This window comes from Pseudorca crassidens, chromosome 1 (assembly GCF_039906515.1).
Source record: "Pseudorca crassidens isolate mPseCra1 chromosome 1, mPseCra1.hap1, whole genome shotgun sequence".
NCBI lineage: Eukaryota > Metazoa > Chordata > Mammalia > Artiodactyla > Delphinidae > Pseudorca > Pseudorca crassidens.
Window position 1 is genome coordinate 66656786 of NC_090296.1, and position 24584 is coordinate 66681369.

The following is a 24584-nucleotide window of genomic DNA, read 5'->3' on the forward strand; positions in this document are numbered from 1 at the left end:
AACAATTTTTTTTTAATATTTAGTTATTTTATTTATTTTCCTTTTTTTCTTTTTTTTTTTCTTTTGGCTGCATCAGGTTAGTTGCGGCACATAGGATATCTGTTGAGACATGTGGGATCGTTTTCGTTACAGCGTGCAGTCTTCTCCGGTTTCTCTCTAGTTGCAGTGTACGGGTTTTCTCTCTCTAGCTGTGGCGCGCAGGCTCCAGGGTGTGTGGGCTCTGTAGTTTGTGGCACGCGGGCTCTCTTGATGAGGCACACGAGCTCAGTAGTTGTGGCACGCGGGCTTAGTTGCCCCATCTTAGTTCCCTGACCAGGGATCGAACCTGCGTCCCCTGAATTGGAAGGTGGATTCTTTACCACTGGACCACCAGGGGAGTCCCCTGGAACAATTTTTATTAAAGTTGAAACTGAGGAGTCTGAGACTGGACTAGCCTTTCACGGAAAAGAGACACCACCAAAGCCCTCAACTTAGCTAGAGAAGAGAATTCCAGAAACATAATTGTAATGTCTTGATGTGCTAAAAGGTTGGAAAAGGACCTGGAGAAAAAATTTTAATTAAACATTCAGGGAAGCCTAAGAGTTTGAGTTTAACTGGAAGGAGGTAAGTTGTCTAATTCAGATAAATTAAAATAACAAAAGTAAACAATCCAAGATCACTTGGTTTTGACATTTTGAATATGGTACATAAGTAAGTGAGCCTAACATGAGAATATGGAGTAAGCCATCTGGTGCCCTTAAGAGATAAGGCAAACTCTGGAAAATCACAGAAGTGACTGTTTATATACTCTTAAAGGAAAACTAGAAAATGGCATTTATGAAAATGAACCTACCAGAGGTCCAGAGAGGAAGAGATGTTGGGAGTATCTCCCTAACATGAAAGGAAAAATCTGACATTTTGTCTTGGAATCACTCTACCAATAAACCAATGATAATTCAGTAAGAGGAAGTTTTTGTGTCTTACAGGAAGAAGACAAAAAAGTGAAGGGAAAACAAGATTGAACTGAAATAAAGGAAACATCCAGAAATGTGAAAGAAGAAAGTTTCTTAGAGTAAAGAATACCTTTCTTAGACTCATAATATGAATGAGGCAGCACTCTGAAATCTATTAAAAGACTTCTCAAATCCAGAAAATCAATGAGATCCAGAAAATTTCAAAAAGAAGTAGGTTAACTATATTTCAGAAGAAAGAGAAATAAAAATAGGATGGTATCTTTGAAGAAAAAGGCCAAAGAAGAAAAAAAAAAAAGGCAAGGGACCAGGGCAATAATCTGAGAATAACTTGATTTACTCAAGGGATTTTGAGGTGAGTTTCTAGAGCTTTTTAAAAGCTAGTTAGATCTGTGAAAAATGCCATTGGTAGTTTGAAAGGGATTGCACCTGTAGATTGCTTTGGGTAGTAGAGTCATTTTCACAATGTTGATTCTTCCAATCCAAGAACATGGTATATCTCTCCATCTGTTTGTATTGTCTTTAATCTCTTTCATCAATGTCTTATAGTTTTCTGCATACAGGTCTTTTATCTCCTTAGGTAGGTTTATTCCTAAGTATTTTATTCTTTTTGTTGCGATGGTAAATGGCAGTGTTTCCTTAATTTCTCTTTCAGATTTTTTGTCATTATTGTATAGGAATGCAAGAGATTTCTGTGCATTAATTTTGTTTCCTGCTACATTACCAAATTCATTGATTAGCTGTAGTAGTTTTCTGGTAGCATCTTTAGGATTCTCTATGTATAGTATCATGTCATCTAAAAACAGTGACAGCTTTTCTTCTTTTCCGATTTGGATTCCTTTTATTTCTTTTTCTTCTCTGACTGCCGTGGCTAAAACTTCCAAAACTGTGTTGAATAATAGTGGTGACAGTGGGCACCCTTGTCTTGTTCCTGTCTTAGAGGAAATGGTTTCAGTGTTTCACCATTGAGAACGACGTTGGCTGTGGGTTTGTCACATATGGCCTTTATTATGTGAGGCCCACTTTCTGGAGAGTTTTTATCATAAATGGGTGTTGAATTTTGTCACAAGCTTTTTCTGCATCTATTAAAATTATCATATGGTTTTTATCCTTCAATTTGTTAATATGGTGTATCACATTGATTGATTTGTGTATATTGAAGAATCCTTGCATTCCTGGGATAAACCCCACTTGATCATGGTGTATGATCCTTTTAATGTGCTGTTGGATTCTGTTTGCTAGTATTTTGTTGAGGATTTTAACACCACATTGTACAGCAATTATACTCCAATAAAGATGTTAGAAAGAAAAAAGCACCACCCTCCACCCTGCACCCTGAAAGGCCTAGAATAATAACCCCCATAGCTTGTTCAGCACGCTAACATATTTACAGTACTTTTGCAGCCATTCTTCATTGAATGTCACTAACTAGCATCCTGCTGGCCAAATCTACTCCACAGACATGCTTTAGGTTGATCCACAAATTGATACACTGATACCTGTTAGGATCTTCTGTTCATTCCTAAAAAACAGACTGCAAACTGAAAAGCCAGTAAGTTTAAAAACTTTTTCCATTCATTTAAATGAAAAAATTGTAATGTATTGCATCCCAAATCAGTATACCCAAACTATTTTCTCAGGTTTAAAAAAAAGGTATAGCAGTTGAAAAATGAAAATAACTATATAGGTAATAAACAATTTAAAGGTGAACAAATATAGTTTGCACATAAAAAGGCTAATTAGAAAATAGAAAACATGGAAATTTCACAAAATAAGAGAAGGAAATATACATGAAGAAAATATTTTCAGAAATTATCTTGAAGAGAGGGAAAGAACATCAATGAAAATTTTCACATTAAGGAAGAAAGTAGCAATTCTTCTTTTAGGAAAAAAATAGGAATGAATACAAATAGAGAAATTGATATTTTAAATCAAATAGTAATTGTCATTTAGAGGTGGAAATATAGGTGTTTTTCTTAAACCTTGAACTCTTGACATTGTTTACTCTTTTCCTCATTCAATTATGTACAAGGCTTTTTCCCTCTTGCAGACTAAGAATTTTAAGCCAAAAGAGATACAAAAACTATTTCCTTTAAAGTCACTGCAATTAATACAAAGTAGACAATTCTTTATATTTTTGCTCCATTCAGGAAAGATCTGAGAACTCTGATCTCCATAAAATTGAGTGAATACTATGTACTGGTCTAGATTATTACAGATTAGTAGTCACTCAAGAAACATTGAATAAAGGAGGAAATGACGAACAGAAAAATATACATACACACAAAAACACTGCTTTTTCCTTGAGGAATCACTCAAGACTTTTAAGTCACATCAAAGACAAGACATCGAGAACTACTAAAAATATTCTTTCAAGAAAAATAATTCAATAAAAATGCAAAGCTTCTCAAAATTTTGTTCCTTAAAAATTCTTTAAAAGTTTGAATCACTAGGGCTTCCCTGGTGGCGCAGTGGTTCAGAGTCCGCCTGCCGATGCAGGGGACGCAGGTTCGTGCTCTGGTCCGGGAGGATCCCACATGCTGCGGAGCGGCTGGGCCCGTGAGCCATGGCCACTGGGCCTGCACATCCAGAGCCTGTGCTCCGCAGTGGGAGAGGCCACAGAGGTGAGAGGCCTGCGTACCGCAAAAAAAAAAAAAAAAAAAAAAAAAAATTTTGAATCACTAGGTTATATACATGAAACTAATATAATACTATAAATCAACTATACCTCAATAAAAAAGTAAATAAATAATAATAATAAATGAAACACAGTTTTTAAATATTTTATCTTTTGACAGATCATGAAAAGACATTTCAGAGAATTAAAGTTTTGAATAGGGGCTTCCCTGGTGGCGCAGTGGTTGAGAATCTGCCTGCTAATTCAGGGGACACGGGTTTGAGCCCTGGTCTGAGAAGATCCCACATGCCGTGGAGCAAGTAGGCCCGTGAGCCACAACTACTGAGCCTGCGCGTCTGGAGCCTGTGCTCCGCAACAAGAGAGGCTGCAATAGTGAGAGGCCCGCGCACTGCGATGAAGAGTGGCCCCCGCTTGCCACAACTAAAGAAAGCCCTCACACAGAAATGAAGACCCAACACAGAAAAAATAAATTAATTAATTAATAAACTCCTACCCCCAACATCTTCTTTAAAAAAAAAAGTTTTGAATAGGACTATAAGTACCTATTTTTTTTACCTAAGATTATGAACAGATTATTAATTTATTTTTATCTTTCACTGCATTCATCAGACTTAAATAAACCAGGTTTAAAGCCTTCTTTTTGCATAACAGTACCAGCGGCACTTTTTATTTACAAGTTTTCATGAAATTGGCCTGGAAGCAATTAGGATTAGTCAGAAACTTGCATAATGATCATAATTTTTCATGAATAGAAATGTCTATGCATTTTAAAATAGGTTAATCATTATAGTCCAGATAATGACATCTTTTTTATGTGAAACCTATACTGTTTTGTTAGACACAGGGTGGGAGAGGGAAGATTTTAATCCTACTGTGATACCTGAAATAAAGTTCAAGTTCCCCTCAAAGAAAGCCTGCTTGGACTATATGAAGCAAAATAAATCTACCAGGCTGTCATCACCCACTAGTACCCCTTGCCTTACTTCTACTATATATTTAAAAAAAGAAAAAAGAGAAGAGAGATGACAAAAAGATAATCTAGGGCACACATTTCCTTGCCTCCAGCCACTAGACTCTTGAGTCCTTGAAGGCACAGACCAAACATTACTCCTTTTTGATCTTGCGCCTGACACAGGATGCTTTTGATACATCTTAGGTGGATGAAGGTAGGTCAGTTCTTGGTACAAGATGCAAGCCAGGTATTAAATTGTGGAGGGATTTGTTGTGCTACCAGGCTATCCGGTATAATATTTTATTCTGTTTCCTATCCTGGAAAGCCCATTTCTTTATCCAGCAAACATTAAGCATCTTCTAGGAACCAGGTACTATTATTTTGCTTGGGATACAAACAAAAATTCCTTTCCCTCATAGCCTACATTCTAGTGGAGGGAGACAGGTAATAAATAATTGAAATAATCAATATCCTATGTTAGTTGATAAGTGCTATGGACAAAGAACAAAATAGAGCAGGTTAAAGGGGACCAGGTGTACAGAGGGAGTGATTGTGATTTTAAGCAACGTGGTCAAGGTAAAGAAGGTGACAGCTGAACAAAGAAGTGAGAGAATGAGCCTTGTCCTTTGCAGGAAGGGGAGTCTGAGGAAACAGCTTTAGCAAAGGCCGTTATGTGGGAGAGCCTGGCCTGCTTGAAAACTAAAGGTAGGTACCTAGAGCAGAGTGGGCAAGGGGAAGCACATGTAATGTGGGCCTGTGTAAAGACTTTGGCTTTTACTCTAAAACAGAAATCCTCTGGATGATTTCTGAACTGAGGAGTGACATCATCTGATTTACATTAAGTGAGATCCTTCTTACTACTCTGTTAAAAGAGACTGAAGCAAACAGATCAACAGGGAGGCTCTTGCAGTAATCCAAATGAGAGATGGTATTTGTATTCGTTTGTTAGGGCTGCCACAAACAAAGTACCACTAACTGGGTGGTTTAACCAACAGAAATTCATTGTCTCATAGTTCTGGAGGCCAGAAGTCTGGGATCAAGGTGTTGGCAGGGCCATCCTCCCTCTGAAGGGCCTAGGCAAGGATCTGTTCCAGGCCTCGCTCTTAGCTTGTGGTAGCTTCAGGTGTCCCTTGGCTTGTGGACAGCTATCTTCTCCCTGTGTCTCTTCATATCAATGAGAGCAGTGAAGGTAATGAGGTGGTCAGATTCTAGTTAAGATATGAAGGTCTGGCCACAGGTTATCCTGACAGATTGTGGAGAATGTAAAAGAGAAAAGAATAAAGGATAAGTCCATGATTTGGGCCTAAGAACAGGATATGTTGCCATGAAGATAGGGAAGACTACAGACAGAGAAGTGAAGATGGCAGCCATGAGGTGCACTGTTCAGATCTCCCTGCTGTGCGGCATGTGGTTAGCTGCCAGTCTCCAGCAGATGCACCTCCAGGCTTTGAGGCAGCACTCAAGCCAAGGCCACAGACTGCCTGAACTGCTCTCAGCCAGTGACTGTGCACAGCAGGGCACTAGGGCAGGCCCACTCCAGCCCGGGCAGGATGCCTCTAAGGGCAATCTTTGCTCTGGTTCCTTACCTGCCCCCTAAGACTACCTCAGAGCTGTGCTGAGTCTCAGGCTCTTCCTAGCCTTTCCTCCTTTCTTCCCTCCCTTCTTTCACTGGTTTCAGATTTACAGTGCCATCCAAAGGCCCTCCCTTCTACTCTGGCTCTTACTCCCCTTTATCCTTCACAGGTGTCTCCCTCTATAAATCCCTTGCACTTCTAATTCCATTTTGGCATCTACATCCAGAGAACATGAACTGACACAATCGGTAGCAGGAGTGGGCTGAGAAAGCAGGCAGTAAGATGAGAGTTTCAGACTGGATCAACGACCCCTCATCTAAAGAAGAGCATACCCCAGGTGGTTTGTGGGGCACAGACAGTCCCTGGCACAAGGTGGTGGGCCAGCTGCTGAAGATGTTACTGGTAGTGATGTGGGAACACATCCCATTGGAGGGGAATGCCCTTGCCGAGAAGATGCAGGCATTTGAAAGGTAAGGGGGGAACAATGTATAAAAGGACAGTAGAGTCAGTTGGTTATTACTAAATTGTATTGTCCTGCAGAGGGATAATGAACAACTTGAGAGCACCTTCTAACAAAGTATAAGTACAGTTGAGTATAACAATCAGAAAACCTTTTTGGTAGTTTACAAAGAGACCCTTCTCTCCCATAATGAGAGAATAGACACAACTGAGGAGCAAACACATGGCTGAATAGTCCAAAGCTCCAGAAACATTTAAATGCTTAGCCAAGGCAGGTCTATTACGCAAAAATCCTAATTAGAAAAACTTGAGACCCATATGGGGGAACATGGGTTAAAGCCCCAGAGGCTTATGGCTCTACACGCTCTCCTAAACCCTCAGAGCCTGCAGAGCCTACCACTCAGTGTTAGAAGCTAGCACATCCCCCATGAAGGAAGACACTACAGAGGCCTCTCTGCCACAAGAAGTACATGCCACCTTCAGGAGTAGTCCCACTTGTCCCCTGCCTGCCAAACTGATAACTAGAGATAAATTCCGGCATAATCTGTGGTGATGTGCTAAGGCTGATAAGAGAGCAAAGAGCTGCCAGAATTAGCATGTCCCGACAGTCCGGGGAAGGACTTCTGTGGCTGGATTTTAAGGGTGCTTAATCAAAGGAGGAGGAATATAAGACTGTGTAAGCAAGAATAAATTGCCTTGGGGCATTCTCGTGAGACATGGGATTTAACATCCTGGCAAGGACGCCAGCAAAGGAGCAAACTTGCGGTTAGGCGGCTCCTAGAAGCCTGGAGAAAACTATAGCCTATTGTAAAGAAAGTGGAAATGCTTGAGTGGCCACAGCAAGCAGTAGAAGAAGGGATAAAGAGGCTGGGGGAAGCTGGCATACTGGAATGGATGCATTATGTGATGCCACAGACTCACCAGAAGATTGTATTTCTTAGGAGAGCCAAGAGGATGCTTCATTGACCAAGGCCATCAGGAATTTGCTAGGGAGAGGAGAACCAGCTTCACTAAGAACTTCAGTAGTGGCTCTACTCTGCAAGCCAGAGCCTATGGTAAGAGAGGCAGTCACAAAGCTTGGCTTATTGACAGTGATGGGGTTGATGGGGCCCCAAAGCAATTGAGCCCTGGTGGCAGCACAGAAGCCAGGAGAACAAAATTACTGCAGTGACTGGAAAGGCTAGAGGGACAGCTGACTGGTCAGGGACCTGAAAGGAAAAGATACCAGAAGATCAGAGACAAAAATATACATGTAAATGGACATATAATTGTGAGAATGAAGTGTGAAGATTTTTGTATCATGTTAATGCCATAAGTGCCACCATGGAATAGGCACTGAGCAATTAAATAGGCAAAATGACTCGGCCAGCTGACATGAGTCAGCGTTTGCCACCAACCATGCTGAACTAACAAGATGGGCACAGGCCCACAATGGCAGAGTATACCTGGGCCCAACAACATGATCCCCACTTATCAAGGGCAATCTGGCTACTGCCATCTCTGAATTTTCAACCTCAGAGATGAAAGCTGAGCATCCTATATAGCACTATTCCTTGAGGAGAACAACTAGCCACTTGGCAGCAAGCTGACTGTACTCCTTCAAGGGCCAATGACTCATTCTTATAGGAGTAGACACCTATTCTGAGTATGGGGTTGCCTTTACTATCTGCAGAGTCTCAAGCAGCACCGCTATCAGGAATCACAGTGTGCCTATCCCACAGACGTGGAAGGCCACGAAACACAGTATATGACCAGGAACCCATTGCACAATGAAGGACATGTGCAGCAGGCCCATGACCATGGAATATACTGGTCATATCACACACCACACCATACAGAAGTCACTGGCATGACAGAGCATTGGAATGCCCTGTTGAAGGTATAGCTGAAATACCAGCTTGGAAGCAATTCTCTGCAAGGATGGAGTGCCATCTTCCAAGGATGTAGTGTAAGTATTGAATCTATATGGTGCTGTGTCCCAGTAGGAAGAATTCATGAGTCTGCGAACCAAGGCATGGAAGCAGGAGTGGCCCCACCTTACCATCATTCTCAAGGACCCACGGGGGGTCATTGTGTTTCCCATCCTTATCACTCTCGGCTCTGTAGGGTTAGAGGTCCTGTTCCCCAAAGAAGATGCACTTTGCCAAGGGGTACAGCTTTCTTTGATAGCATATGTAACCTGTTAAATGCAGAGCCCCTCATTCTCTTCAGTTTAAGACATAAGCAAGGCATCACCAGCTACACTTCTACAGCTCATGACTGGACAATGTTTGCAGTGCAGAAACTGCATGTTTGGGATCCCCTGTACATCTGGTTCCACCACTATTTTATAAGATGTTTGGGGCATGAAAGGATTATCCTCTGGTTTACATGCATGTTCCTTACAAAACTGCTAAATTACTTAACCTGCCTTCCTCAACGGCTGTTTCCTGTATAAGTCCCAGTTTAGTGAGAAGAGCAAAAGAACCACCTGCTGCTTGGGGCCAGGGCTGAACTGGTTGATGAGTCCCTGTTTATTTAACCCTTTCCCATATGCCAGATGTAAGTGACACTACCTCCCTCTCTGAAAGCAGAAGAGGAAATACAGCATTATAATGAACACCTGAGACCAGATATTTACAATAATGAGCTTCTGTTGTAATGAATGGAATGTTAGGAATCATGTTCTTAATATGCAGAGGCTAAAATGAAAGGTCGGTTTTTCTGTAGTGAATTAGAAAGTGAGCAGATGCTGTCTGACTGTGCTAGGAAAAAGAAGGCAGCATTCTGACCACACCCTTCCTCCTCTGAAATTCCCAAAGCACTTGTGATATTTTGTTGTGGTGGGTAGCTTAGATATTTGAATTTTTTTTTTAAAGAAACTTTAATGCTTGCTTTCTTTTTTGTTTTTAACTTATTTTATTTATTTTGGCTGCATCGGGTCTTAGTTGTGGCACGCAGGATCTTTATTGCGGCATGTGGGATCTTTTGTTGTAGCCCACGGGCTCCTCTCTGGTTGTGACGCACAGGCCTCTCTCTAGTTGTGACACATGGGCTCCAGAGTGCACGGGCTCAGTCGTTGCAGCACGTGGGCTCTCTTCTTGTGGCACGCTGGCTCCAGAGCACACGGGCTCAGTAGTTGTGGCACATGGGCTCTCTAGTTGTGGCACACGGGCTCCAGAACATGCAGGCTCAGTAGTTACAGCACACAGGCTTAGTTGCCCCATGGCATGTGGGATCTTAGTTTCCCGACCAGGGATCAAACCCGTGTCCCCTGCATTGGAAGGTGGATTCTTAACCACTGGACCACCAGGGAAGTCCCTGAGATCTGAATTTTTGAGGCATGGGAGAAATTGAAGAGCTAAGTCTCACAGGCTCACAGAACTAAGAAAAAAGGAACAAATGTAGTACTTAGATGTCTTTTCTCCTTCTAACATAGTGTACAGTCAGGCATTTAAGGTACCTCCCCTTAAAGTGAATTCTGCACAAACCGGGTCCAGAGTACTTGTGTTCTACAAAATTATTCCTTCTAGAAAATTCATAATCAAAAAAGTAACAAAGATGGACATTAGTATTCAAAATCAGTAGCAGTCCAAAAAGCTAGTTTTAGAATAAACTTTATACCCAAATAGAATTTCATTTGTACAGGCCTGGGTCTGAAAGAGAAGGGTTAGGTTTCTAAAGATAAATGAGTTAAAAGCTGCCGAGTCTGGAGAGCATCGTCTGAGTTGCCATTTATTTGGCATCAGCTACATTCGGTTTTTGAGTCAAAGCCATTACTACGGTATGAAGGAGACAGTTGTTGGTTTTAAGGTCCTTCAGTGGAGTATGAACTCCCTGAAATGCCAAGTGAGGAAAGTTCAGGCCAACCCAGCCTGTCTTTTCTGAGAGACGGCCAAACCTTAGTGACGATCTGATCTGGACAGCCAAGAAGTCTTAGTTTTGATCTTTTGTAAGGAAAAGTTGGGACTCTGCCCAAGTCAACAGAAAAGGGAAGAGGCCAGGATGGGAATACAGCCTGTGAGAAGATGTCTGCCTACACACTGGGGAGGCATGTCCAGTTTGAGGCCTCCTGCTTGCCTGCTTAGGCCTTAGGCAATTACTGAGCTGCTGTTCCATGAGCCTTTGCATAGAACATATATTCATCTACTACGTCTTTATCATGCTGTTTTAAAACATCTTAGAGAGGTCTTATCAGTGACAGCTAACTCTAAGCTAGAGAGCAGGACATTGTTGCCTCTCCAGACCCCTTTCCTGGGAGGTCTAAATCAACTCCTTGGTTCACTGAATGCTGGACATGAAGAAAGGTACCAGGCTGGGAGCCTGGGAATAGACAGCTGGGTTCAATTGGGCTATGGAAGCTGCTTTCTCTGTAGCATATTACTGGAGAGGCAGTATGGTGTAATGGTTTCTGTTCCCCATTCTGCCACGTACTAGCTATATAAATTCTAGCAAGTTTTTCAATCTCTATAAGCCACTATTTCCTCATCTGAAAGAAAAAAAATAGAAATACACCTACCTCATAGGAAATAATGAGATAATACATGTAAAGTGCTTGGCATATATAACTGGTTGACATCTGTGTTTTCCTCACTACAATAGAACAATGTATTGAGGAAAAGAGAGACAGGAAAGTAATTCCTTATCTATGACTCTGTTTCCCAAATTATATAATAGGGGCATGATTATTATAGCCATTTGCCTTAGGAGATATGTGAAAGACAAACAGATGTGAATCCCATTGGAAAAGAAATATAAGATGGTATCGTTAACAGAAGGCTATGACCTGAGGAAACTAGAACATGGCCTTGATGTTTGATTGTTCCCTTTTGGGAGTATTATTCCTGAACTCTACCTTCCTGCTTTTTAATTCTCCTACTAGATAGGAAAATTCACATTTTCAATTGCTGTTGAGTTACATACTGAGATTTTAAGGTGCAGGTAATGGTGAAATCTCATAAGCTCTTTCAGGCAAGAAAATTTTTAAAAATAAAAGCAAAAAACTACCAGGTGATAAAAAATGAAGCTATCATATGCCCAGTGTTGCTAAGTTAACAAGAAAATCATAGTAAACTTTGATAGCCACCTTCAATGAAAGAGAATTTAAACTGACCTAATTCTATCAGAAATAAGACCTCTTTCCCTCTCCCCCACCCCACAGCTACCCTTGGAAAAAAAAAAACAAAATTCTGATTCAAACGCTAACATTCCTGCAGTGCTTTGTTTTTGCTGAAGAAATTTTTTTTGTATAGTTTATTGCCGTTCCTTGAAAATAATATACACAAAGTCCTAAATATTTACCAGATGATACAGATCTGCCAGGGTTTTAAGCCAAGTTTCAAAAGTTTTATGAAATCACTTCTTGGACATGTTTCTAACAATCTGGTCCATGAAAATTTAACTGGGGAGGATTTTTCCACCTTCTTCACATGGCCTTTAGGTCACAAGCCTCTGTGTGTGCCCATATGAAACTCATACCCTGCAATCTTGAATGTCCTTGCTCGTTCAGAAGCACTTGTTATCACTAGATAAATATACAAAAACGTTTATTCTCTGGGAACATCTATTGATATTTCCAATGAAGACACCATGTGCTCTGGCTTCAGTACAAACTTATTTTCCCAGCCTCCACCTACTCAGATCTCAAATATCTGCCCTCTTAGCTAAATAGCTTCTCAGAAATAAATTTCAATTCAGTTTTTATACAATAGCAATTTTCAATTCAGGTTCCACAGAGCCAAATACCAAAACTACCTCAATCAGAGTAACTCCAGTTGTATTTTTATCTTTAATCTTTATAATTTTATTTGAATTAGGCCTTAAAACATTTGGGGAAAAAAATCATATGTTTCTGTAAGTATAACCCTTAATAAAGAAGAAAGTCAGTTTCATTACTTCAGTTACTAGAACCTTTAACTAATCTTAGATATCAAAATGTCATATTACCATTTTAAAATCTTTCGAAAGGATTATAAGCCTCTGAGAAATTTTAAGAAGAAACAAGGATGCTGGCCTTTCACATCCTGTCCCAGTTGCCTTGAGGATCCGGCTGCCAAAAATCTTAAGTCTTCCCCATGGGAGTCCCACAGACACATCCAGACAGGAAGGTCACATTCCATCAAGAACTCCAGAGGAAGAAAATGATGCAGAGGGGTGCGAAACCAGGCCAAGCATTTACTACAGACCAAAATCCATCTATAAAGCAGTGACCCAGTTAGTAAGGAGACATTATCCTCATTCTACCAGACTATTATTTTTGTGTTTCTATGTGGGTCATAGCACAGAAAAATCCACGGAGGATTTGCCAGGGAAAATATGGAAGCTACAACTGAGGATTGTTGACCCTACTTTTCTACTCGAGTTGTCACATGAAGGAAAAGGTGAGACCACAGGGAGTAGCAAACCCAGACATTGGGATTTCACAGACACGAAAATGTTTTTTAAAAGAATTAGGAAACTGACTCACAGTTGCTAACTTTTACTTTTGCCGTGCAAATATATGCTTAACATGATCACTCTCATCTATTACTATCATTTTGTAAAAGGGCATTTTAACACCAAAAAGGAGGGAGATTATGATCTCAGAGAAAAGGGCTGATCTTTCCTGAATAGATCAGTTAGCCCTCTTATACTAACATCACTACGAAGGCCTGCCCACCCCGACTTGGATTGAATGTTTTGTTTTGTTTCCACTTTAAACCAATGAAAAGTACTTCAAGGCAATCCCAATCAACATACTGTATAGCCAGAAGAATGAGGCCAGAGGGTACTGTGATGCAGGCTCCCAAAGCAACTTGGACCTGAGCTCAGCAGACTGGTAGGGAAATCCCTGAGATAACTCTGGTTGTGAGTTAAGGTGATCCAACAGAAAACCAAGTACATCATGGCATTTTACAAGCTTTGCTGTGTACTCTGCCCAGCCCTGAGAGAGGGATGGAGGCACCAGGAGTGCACACCCTCTCCCACACTGCCGGTCAGCTTTCCAAGCTTGGTGATCCTTTTCCAGCAGATGGCAGAACACACACAGAGAAAACTCCAAAGCCACCCAAGGTTTCTGCCTCTCAATTGGTCCCGGGTATGATTTCTTTAAAAGTCTTGAAAGAAGAAAGTTTGCAAAAAAAGTCCCACCCACACTCCACCTTGAAACCTATTTACACAGTACTTCACAGAGAGGCTGAAACTCTTTGCAAAGGGAAAAGCCACAAGGTAAAGAAAGCCTGACCAATAAACTGCAAAAACCAGGATAAACATCTTCGAGATGTTAGAGAGCCTAGCAAATAACTCGTGCATTTTTTCATTCTAAACCGAAAGCTTTCATTAATCTTCATCACATGAGCCTATAAAGGTATAGTTATGAATAGTCTTTACTAAAGAAGCCCATGGATTTTACATTGCCTCTTTCCAATGAGAGAAGTCATACAGTAACCAAAGTTATTCCTGACACAGTGGGTCAGAACAGCCAAGAAAACTAATCTTGTGTCTCTACGGGTGTGTGTTTTCACAAAAGCAAAACCATGTTCCAAGCTGAAAAAGTTTTTCCTAAAATATACTCTAACTGAATATTTCAGACACAATAGTAAGTAAGTAGGTCACTTGCTCTCTAGGATTCAAAGAATATCAGCTTGTGGTACTCCATCTGCAGTTAAAAGGAAAGCACTCCACACCACAAGAACATCTTCACCATAAAGCTCTTTATAGCAGAAGCTGCAGCTCAGGGGTCAGATCTATGGCCATGAGTTTTGTAGATAATGTTCAAAACTCATTAGCATCCTCAAGAGTACCAGTAATTGAGCTTCCAAAAAATCTGCAACAACCATACCTACACTACCACCCTCCCTTGCAGGCAACTTCTAGTCAGAAATTGGACCCAGGAATATATGTCCTAGAAACATTTTTAAATAGCCTTAATTTGGTTGTCAAATCATGCTCCTTCTCCATGCTCTCTTTTTTTTTTTTTTACAGTGTCTAATCCGGTCCTGCCCCCACCCCCAAACAATTACCCAGTGTTCCCAGGGATGTACCACACTCTGTGCTTTCCAGGATGCTACCTGCCATGCAAAATAGAATGTTAGATCCAGAAAGGATCTGACAGAGGAATTAACACAGCTGCTTCCACTGATGAGGAAACCTCGGCTCTGAAAAATACACTCCCCTGGGCCACAATTTTCTGGTGCCAGAGTTACCCCCGTCCCTCCAGGTCTCATCAGATTGTTCATTTTCACCAGACGACAAGCGTGGGGACAGAGTGTCTGACTTCGTGGTTACTCCTCTCAGAAAACAGGTCTTTGTTGAACAAGGGGTTTGGGTTTGGAAATTGCAGGAGAGACCAGTTGGAGCAGACACAATTTTGAGCAGTGGGTACTTTCCATGTCCTCAAATGACATTCTGCCTGTAAACAGACCACACTATAAAAATGTAAGCGTGGAGGACTGAGCCCTGGAACCCCTTGGCAACTGTAGAGAACATAAGCTCCATGAGGGCAGGGACTCTCTTTTATTTACACCTAGTGTGAATTCACACCCAGTACCTACAACAGAAGCTGTCACTGAATAGCAGCTCATCAGTAAATATTTGCTAGATGAACAAAATGAAGGATGGAAGCATCCCTCTTCCATTCTCTCTATACTCAGTCCATCTCTACCCACTTTTTGCTCCCTGTTATACTTAAGTCTAGTTCCTTTCATCAAAACTCTGTTGTCAGGTAATACCTATCAGTCATTTACATTTTAGTAGCCTTTAAACCACTGCTTGGAGTGTTTGGAATTTCAGTTTTCTAAAAAAAGCTCTGGCCCCTCTGCAGGCCCAGTCTCAGTCAGCAATGGAAGGTCTCTGTGGCCAGGCCCTATCCATCCTCCTCCCCGTGCATATGGGGAATTCTTTGGAAGAACAGCAAACTGTTCATAGGAACAGTTCCTTTCCCCAATGACCTCTGGATTCCCTCCTTTGGCTCTCCTTAGCTTTCACATCTTTGTAAAATAATCTAAAACCCTATCTTCCTGCTGTCTCTATCTTCCTTTCTCAGCTGTCAAAACCTAGAAGACATGCTGCTGTTGTGTATTTAGGCTCAGCTGTACTGTTCAATAAATGCCAAGCCGCTTGTTTCCCACACCTCACTCAGTGAAGCCAAAGCACCTCACCTTATTAAGCAGGAGCCCATCCTCACCCTATCACACACTAGAGGGCGCTGTTGCTATATCCAGGCCCAAGGAACTTGGAGCCATGGAGAAAAAGGAAGTGACAGAGCTCTCAAACTCCTGGGAGACATTCCTAGCTGGGCCTCTCTGCACAACCACGCTGCACAGTTTCTCAGAACCAAAGACCATTACACCTCATCAAACTATGCAATTCCAGGGTGAAGCTTACACATGGTACAATAAAATGGGAGGACTGAAGATTTCCAAACTAAAGATTTTACTGTAAGACTCATTTAGGGACACAGGTTCACATAAGAGTATTTATGATGACGACTGGATGTGAATAATTAATTCTCACTCACCACTGAAGAAGACAATTCTGTTTGGACAACCAAGCGGCAAACACTGTCAGGCAGAATTAGATGTATCAAAGGCAACCAGAACAGCCAGGAAACACTTGAGCTTGTCCGTGCTTTTCACAGTCATCTTTCCTGGTATGTGATGTCTAAGACTTTGGGAATGAAAGCTTCATACACAAACAAATGAATATCAGTCTCTCTCAGCCTCCAGCTTGGCTATTGCACAAAGCTTGCAGGCTGCCAGAGAAGCCTCCCTGGCCTCGGTTAACTCTTTGCTTGAATAACTGGTGGACCTGCATTGCAGGAAAAGCTCTCTCACGCAGCAGAAGGTCTTTTCAAATTTCTGAACAAGTCATCGTACAGAGAAAGTACACTTTCGTTGGGTTTGTGGGTTTTTTAAGATAAATTGAGAAAAATGGGTATTTTTTTTAAAGTTCTCTGAACGAGACTCTCACCTAACAGTATGAACGTTAAACATTCCCACACAGGGAAGAATGGATCTGCACCAAGGGAAATAACTCTGGTATTAATCCAAGAAGAAACAATCCCGCTCGCCCTCCCCCCACCACCAGCTGGGGTTTCACACTTTTGTTGCAGTTATTTGGGTACTCCACACAAATGCTAATGAGCAACAATTCACTAATGCTAATGATTAGAACTCTCCTTGGCTCCAAAAGCAACCCAGCCAAGCTAGAAGCTTGAAGGATCCCAAAGTGTTTCAAGAGGGACTCAGCCAGTCAGAGGTGCCTTTTTAGGGCAAGTCTTACACAGAACATTTTCCTTTTGCTCTGAACTCCATCCCTAAAAAAGACACCATCCCAACTACAGCTGCATCAAACTTTCACATTAAATTCAAGGAATTTCCAGTACCAGGTCTTTTGCAATAACTAGCTTGACATTTCCACATAAAGCTCTAAAGACGACGATAAATATACCATACTTAATAGAGTGCTGGGGAAACTTCTAAGAAAGTAGCCCTTAACCTAACTTCTGCCCTCACATACCCAAAAGATATACTCCCATTAGTTACCAAGGCTGTCTACCGCAGGGAACAGATCAGAATGAGGAGGCTGGGGGATGAGACGTGGGGTATAGTTTGAAAACGCATACTCTGAAAAAGTGACTGGAGAGCCCCCTGAAGGGACTCTGCTTAACCTCATTGGAAATCACTTAGGTTATTTAACACGATCATAAAGCAAAGAGAGAACACAGGTGGGTAACACCAACATATTCATGATTTAAGGTACTGATGAACAATGCGTGAGTACCTCCAGTCCTACCCTGAAGTTTTACTCTTTAAAATGAAAAACCCAAAGACAGAGCCTTGAATCTACAGTTAACCAAAAACCTTCATATGCAAAATGCTAACTAGTTTGAAAAGTAATAGCATAAGCAAGTTTTAACTTAACATTTTCAGCTACAAGTCATTCCTGTGATTTCCTAATCCAAACTGTGAAAGTCTTGCTTCCTTAGTAAATTGAGCAGAGATCTCAACCACGCTTACCCATTAGATTCACCTGAAAAGATTAAACCATCCTTCCCGCCTCAATGGACTATCATTCTTAATCGGCTTGGGGTGGGCCCAGAGCAGAGTACCTTTTTAAACTCCTCAGGTGTACGGCCAGGTCGAGTACCACTGAGCTGGGGTATCCAGGCCCACCACCTGAATGTAATTAACTGCCTTCTTTGAACTTCCCCATATCTGAATTTTATTCTGCACAATGAAGTTAATCGAGAGTCCTCCCACCGGAATAGAGTAAAAACAAGACTGTAATCATAAAAAACTTTGAGGTAATGAAAAAAAAGGAAGTGGGTACTTTTATCTTGATATTTGAAACCAGTTGTTGGCACTGCTAACAATGAAGCCACAAGATGTTGATGAGACGGTGAGATAATATAGCAAATATGTAGCAAATCTGTAATTCTGAGGTATAAATGTGTTACATCTCCTTACCAAAGGATTTATTGCATTGCAGAATTCAGCATTAAATTCAAACAAAGAAGCAACAGAGGGACAGAGAAGAAAGGGATGTGAGAAGCCTGCATCGTGAAAAGTCTAAACTTATATCCAGATGGTGCTGGAAGAGAGGTTCAAACCCTTAGTCCTATGGTGTGAACACAGCATCGCCATCTGGGGAAGAAGCCAGCAATGCCAAGACCTCCCTGCCCGCCTCTTCTTTGCTTTTTTTCCGCTCCCACACCTCCCTTCAAGGCCAGTGGACCTAGTGGGGTTCCTGACTGAAACCACTCAGATCCCTCTGCCCTGAACAGTACAGAACAGTCAGCCTCTTACTGCTGGCAGAAGTTAAGGGGAGATAGGCTTCCTAAGGCCCTAAACCATCACTCAGCACACCAAATAAGATCTGGGGACTGAGAATCAATAGACTAAACTGTAGAAATTAGGACTCTCAGAGTCCCAACTTGGGGTCAGAAGAGGCTAAATGGTACCCCTCAGTTACACAAGCTCTGAACTGGCAAATTTTACCTTCCTGGACAACAAGAATCACAGATCCGCTTGGCCAGCAGAGGATGGCGTATCTCCACTCACCCACGCCTGTGGCATCACCATGACAGTAACACAGCTGGCTACGTAAGGACAAAACACGAGAAACACCTTACATAATCAAAGATATGCAGAAAGGTGACATGCATGGACTTGTATCGGAATTTCACTCAGGCAAAAGTCTCTAGCTCCTTCCAAATGTATCTCTAATGACCTAATTTGGTCAGGATTTTGGTGATACAGCTTAGCAACTGTACAGTTTAGCACAAAGTAGCTTCCCTATGCCTTCCTACAATGTACCCACAACCCCTGTTTTGACTCTTATCTCAATCCTTCCCAGTCAAGGCAAGCCCCAGGTTTTCAGTTTCCTAAATGGGGCCCAGGCCACCGCAATGACTCTTCATGCAGTCACCTCAAACTCTTGCTTCTAGAAGACTGAAGCAGGCTTCTAGTAGCCACCAGTTCTCAGGCATATACTGTGTTCTAGGCTCTTAATTTTGTCTTCACAACAACTTATTAGGCAGGTGTATCATCCCTATTTTACAGATAAGGAAATTGGAGCACAGAGAAACTGAATAACTTCTGTCCAAGGTCACATAATTAGTAAGCAGTACAGCAGTCTTTGAACTCAGGCCTGTCTAATGCTAAACTCATGTTCTTTAAAATAATAATGGTGGTTCTTATATAGTACCGCGTGCCAGGCGCTGATCTAAACACTCTCCAAATCTAACCTTAGTCTTTACAATAACCCTAGGAGAGAAATACTATATTTGCCACTACCTTTATGCAGGGAGAAAACTGACAGACAGATGCAACAACTCTTAAAGTTGCAAAGCTCATAACTGGCAACACCAGGATTCAAACCTAGGCAGGCTAATTCCAGCATCCAGACCTTAACCACAGTACATACTGCCCCCTACCGCACTCTCCCTGTAACTTAGTTCTTTCTGTATTCATTCATTCAAATATTGCTTATGTCCCCAACATCTTACCAGATATTATAGAAAGATAACTGTTATTTGACAAATTTCTTCCCTCAGGGAGCAGCAGTTTAGATGGGAAAAATCAGCAAAACAGTATCAAGAAAGAAGGCAGTTACCAGAATGTGAAGTCAGGTAATACGTGATTGGGGCAGCAGAAGAACTCGAGCACTCGGACAGGCAGAAAGATCTTGCTGAGCACTGAAACTGAGTCAAATTTGGAGAGGTGGAGAGAATGGTCCAGGTGGGGGGAATAATGTGAGCAAAGGTAAAAGAAGAAGAGGACTGGGGACGGAAGGAGGTAACTGCCCCCCATGCCAGACCCTGTATGGCTGTTTTATGTATGTTATCTCATTTATTCCTCATCCAGGTCTATAAAGCATCCTCATTTAACAGATAAAGAAAATAAGGTGCAGAAAGTCCAACAACTCACGATCATACAACGACTAAGGGACAGAGCTAGGTTCATCTACCTCCAACACCCTTCTCTCAGCCAGGGGCCTCTTCGCAGGTGAACACAAAATGAAGAGGCCAGGGAATCAAGCAGAGCACTGGCGGGGCCAGGCAAACTCTAACCATTCTGATTTCTAGACCCCTTAGAGCAACTGGGGTTCTCTGTCTTCCCCCCGTCCCACAGGGTGTGTGCATTTTCAACTTAGAAGCCTCTTCCCATGGAGTTCCCACTCCAAACAAGCTCCCTTTCTGCAAACTGACATATTGTGACTTGCCTTGTCCAAGTATAGAGCAGTCCTTTCGGGCCAGTTTAGCTCACCAGGAAAGGGCCTCTCTGAGAACAAGCTCTCTGCTGGTGGGGCCAGCTGGCAGGGACACAGGCTAGGCCTTGGGGCCCTCTAGGATCCCCTAATCCAGACCCCTCTGTTAGGAGGAAAAATCTGAGGCTCAGAGAGGGGAGGGGAGTGACTCACTGAAGGCATTCCCTCACCCCACAAAAAAAAAAAATGAAAAAAAATTTAAAAATCTGAGCTCCATAAAAGTGCTTTGGCAAGCAGAGGTCTGAAATGCCTCCAACAGCCTGGAGAAGAGGGAACTAAGGATCTGCCTTCCCACATAGTCTCTCTTTAGACTCCAGTGCTGCTAAGACTAAAAAGGGCAAATCTGTTTTCTTAGCAAGGTTCAAGCTTGACTCAAATTTGTATGGTTAGGAAGGGAGTAGAGGTGCAAGGCCATCTAAATGTGAATCATCAGCTCTTAATCAGCAACCTGGGGGGTGGGAAGTTTTGGGAAAGCGCGCCTGCGAGACCTTTGGATTGGCGCTCTTCCCTCTGTAGGGAAAGCAAGCCCTGATGTGACAGCACCCACTTACAGCCTCTTATAGCATGCGTTTTACAGCACCCACTGTCTAGAACAGGTATGTAGGTGTCGTGATGCTTCCAGTGTACCCTCAGGTGGCCCTCTAAACAGACTTGAAGTAATAGACCCAACTACAGCAAAGGAGAATCTGCTGTCCAAAGAGTAAAAGCAGTACCCATTATGTCATCATCAGAGTGTTTAAAACATATATCAGGATCATTACTCATCAAACTTTCCCTCTGGGAACAGATATAGCCCATTGCTCTTTCTAAGGCCGAAAGCCTGTGTGTTATCTTCCATTAATATTTCCTGTCACTCTTCAGTTCCATTTCCACCAATCATCACATTAGACCACAGCCAAAAGACATACCGTTTTTAAAAATGTACTTACCTTAATGTGCTCAGAGTACTTATAGGTCAATTTCCCTGCTGGCTACTTTTAGTGTGGTTGTACAGTGTATGAGGAGGACTTCTTCTCTTTCTCTTTAGCATTAGGTAAAATCCTCAGACGGAGCAGAACCTAGATATATTTAAATAAAATAAACCAATGACCTTAGGCTATATCATTCACATAGGAGTGGTTGGATATGCATTTTTTCTAATCTAGGGCCTATTGGCCAAAAGTAGTTTGAAATATTTGGGAACCTAGAGATTGGATGACTTAAAGGTAAGGAAGCTGGACCTTTCCTCTTTCTTTAAATTCTCTTTTCCCCTACGCACACCTCTCTGTGTTTGCCGCCTACCTCTCTGACCACTCATGGTTAGGTTGCTTTATGTATCCCTCTTCCTCTGCCAAGCCCTAAATGTTGGTATTTCCCTGAACAAACTCATCTATTCCCATGGGCACAGCATATATTCCCAAACCTGTACTTCAACTGATATCTCTCTTCAGAACTTCAGACCCATTCACGAAACTACCAAACTCCCACAAGCACCTCAAACTCAATCTGTAGAAAAATGAACTCCTCATCTTCTCTCTCTGCCACCTCCTCACAGCCACTTCTCTCTCTCTTTCTTCTCTTGTTGATGGCACCATCTTCTAGCATTGCCCATGTAAGAGACCTAGGACTCACCCTTCACTCCTTACTCCTCCCCACCCAAGATCCCTCACATCCAATCAGTGTCAAACACTGTCATCATCCTCTCTTGAATCCATCCACTTTTCTCCACTCTCACAACCACCAGCCTAGTTCAGGTAAAAATCATTATTTCCCAAAGTTGAGATAAGTCTCCCAACTGGTCTCCTGACCCTACTTGAGCTCTTCCAATCCATTCCTTATGCTGAACCCAGTGATCTTTCTAATATGTATATCTAAGCATGTCATGCTTTTCACTAAAAATCCTCCTGTAGCTCCATTCTGCTTTTAGGATGAAGTCCAAATGTCTTAACCAACTGAAGATATCCTGCATAACTTGGTCTCCACATACCTCTCCAGCCGCATCTCTCACCAGAATTCCTTCACATTTCATGTTCCAGCCCCACAGAATCTCTTCCAGACCGTCACACCTGCTGTTCTCTTGCCTGCTGGCCTTCCTAGAATCACAGAATTGTACAGAGAAAACGGACTGAAAAATACCCAAATCAGGACCGTAAACCAATTTCCTCCTTATCTGCAGAAAACTCAATCCAATTAAATAAACATTTATTGAGTGCCCACCAAGGGTAAAATACTACCTTAGCAGCTGCAAAGACACTTAATAAGTAAGGCATAACCCATGCCTATGGAACTTGCAATCTCATTGCTTCTCTTAAACCTGAGTTTTAAAGTTCAGGTTCCTGGGCTTCCCTGGTGGCGCAGTGGTTGAGCGACCGCCTGCCGATGCAGGAGACACGGATTCGTGACCCAGTCCGGGACGATCCCACATGCCGCGGAGCGGCCGGGCCCGTGAGCCATGGCCGCTGAGCCTGCGCGTCCGGAGCCTGTGCTCCGCAACGGGAGAGGCCACAACAGTGAGAGGCCCGCGTACCGCAAAAAAAAAAAAAAAGTTCAAGTTCCTGAAATGTAGTTCCTTTCCTCAAACTTAAGTTCAAGGCACGCTAAGAAACTATCTGTTCGTGACACAACTGGCTTGTGCCTATATTTACTTTACCAGAATATTTCACCCCCATCTCTCCCAATCCAGGGCCCACATACCATCTCCCAATTTCTGAACTTCAAAGAAGCACTACCCGGCTGTTTATGCCTAGATTAGAAAGCTCGAAGTTCCTGTTGGCTTTTTCAGCTGTGGCTTATGGCAATCTAATTGGCATCGATCACCAGGGATTCCCAGGAGCCTGAAGTCCAGCATTTAGTAGCTATGTGTGGTGTTGCATCAGTCAGGACTGGAGTTTTAAGTTTAAAATACTGGAGCTCAGGAAAGGAGTAGAGAGAAGAGCCATCCTGAAGAAATTTAATAGATAGCCTTTTGGATTGCCCCTGAGCACACGCACAGCAAAATGATGGAGCTAGGCAAAGAACACTATCTAAAAGCAAAAGACTATATCCTATGTCTCTGCCGAGCCAGAATGTGATTTTAAGATGGAGACACAATCTTAGTGATAGTTTTCCTTCTTCTTGGTGGGTAGATGACTAGAAGGCTTAGTATTACTAGAATTTCAAAGAGGCATCCCCTCTGTGGGCAGACAAATGACCAAAAAGTCACTCCCTCCTCCTGACTGACTGGAGGCAGGCTTTGTGCAGGGCATGCACTGCATGTCCATGTGTGGTTGGCCCTAGATGGCACTTGTCTGCCTTCCAAATTCATGGCTATCACTACATAAATGGGAGATACTATCTCAGGTTTCTCACCACCCAGCCCTGAACAAGACGGGGTCTACTTTCAAAACACAGAAAGTTACTATAATACATTTTCCATACTTCTCTACTTGGAAACTCATGTGAAGATTCCTAGTGCCTTAAACTTTCATCATTTGTTCATAATGGCCGATCCTGGCCCACCCCTCCACCCCCCTCGATGAGGCAGAAATTTGGATTGTTCTCAAATACAACACAAAGAGAATTTCTGGCAACCAGAGTTTTACCCAGGGGTGGTAATGAAGCATAATTATCCTTGGCTGACCAGAAGCCGAATGACTATTAATAGAGAGAAGCAACAAGAAAGTGTCAAATAGGATAGGGAGCATGCTATACCTGGGTTGAAACACTCAACAATTAGGAACAGAATGTAGAGAACCAAGTGGCCATTTGCCCTATGTCTTATTCCTTTTGGTTTTTTAGGCTGGATTGATTCCTGTCTAGTTCAAGGTGGGGCGTGTACTAGCCTAATTTGGTCTGGGAACCAACCAAGGATTCTGGATGCTACTTTTAAGGCAGGTCCTGGGCCTTAGTTTACCTGTGTTCCTAGGTCTAAAACACCTTTCCTTCCATCTATTGCAAAGTAAGTTTGAGTGTTTGTCAGACAGCAACAGCAGTAAACGAGAGTCGAAAAAGATTGGATGCGGCATCATCAACCTCATGTTTTATTTGCATCCCTAGAACTCTGAAGATTCTGCATTTGGCATAGCAAAATCTCCCCCATAGGACTGCACGTGGAGTGACTTTCATATTTTCCACATCTCTGGTCTGGCCTTATTACTCAAAGGACATTAACCCCTGCATTCCATCTAAGAACCTATCAGTAAGTCTTTCAGTCTAAAGAAGTATCAAATAAGGAAATTACTGATTTACAAGCCAGAAATATTTATTGAGTTTGGAAACATTTATCAATTGCCTTCCATATGGAAAACAAAGGATTTAGCACTAGG

The 24584-nt window shown here is 42.2% G+C and overlaps 1 protein-coding gene across 4 annotated transcripts in view; it reads right to left on the minus strand.

Annotated features, from left to right (window-relative positions):
* Positions 1–24584, minus strand: part of AKAP6 (A-kinase anchoring protein 6) — a 594710-nt gene that overhangs the window by 534332 nt on the left and 35794 nt on the right. For 2 of the 4 annotated variants that reach the window (XM_067737937.1, XM_067737904.1), the window contains exon 1: positions 16049–16188. The gene's annotated coding sequence lies outside the window, so the exon portion shown is untranslated. Of the gene's footprint in view, positions 1–16048; positions 16189–21230; positions 21360–22267; positions 22374–24584 lie in introns of those variants that run through there. The other 2 variants (XM_067737915.1, XM_067737926.1) reach the window with 2 other exon arrangements.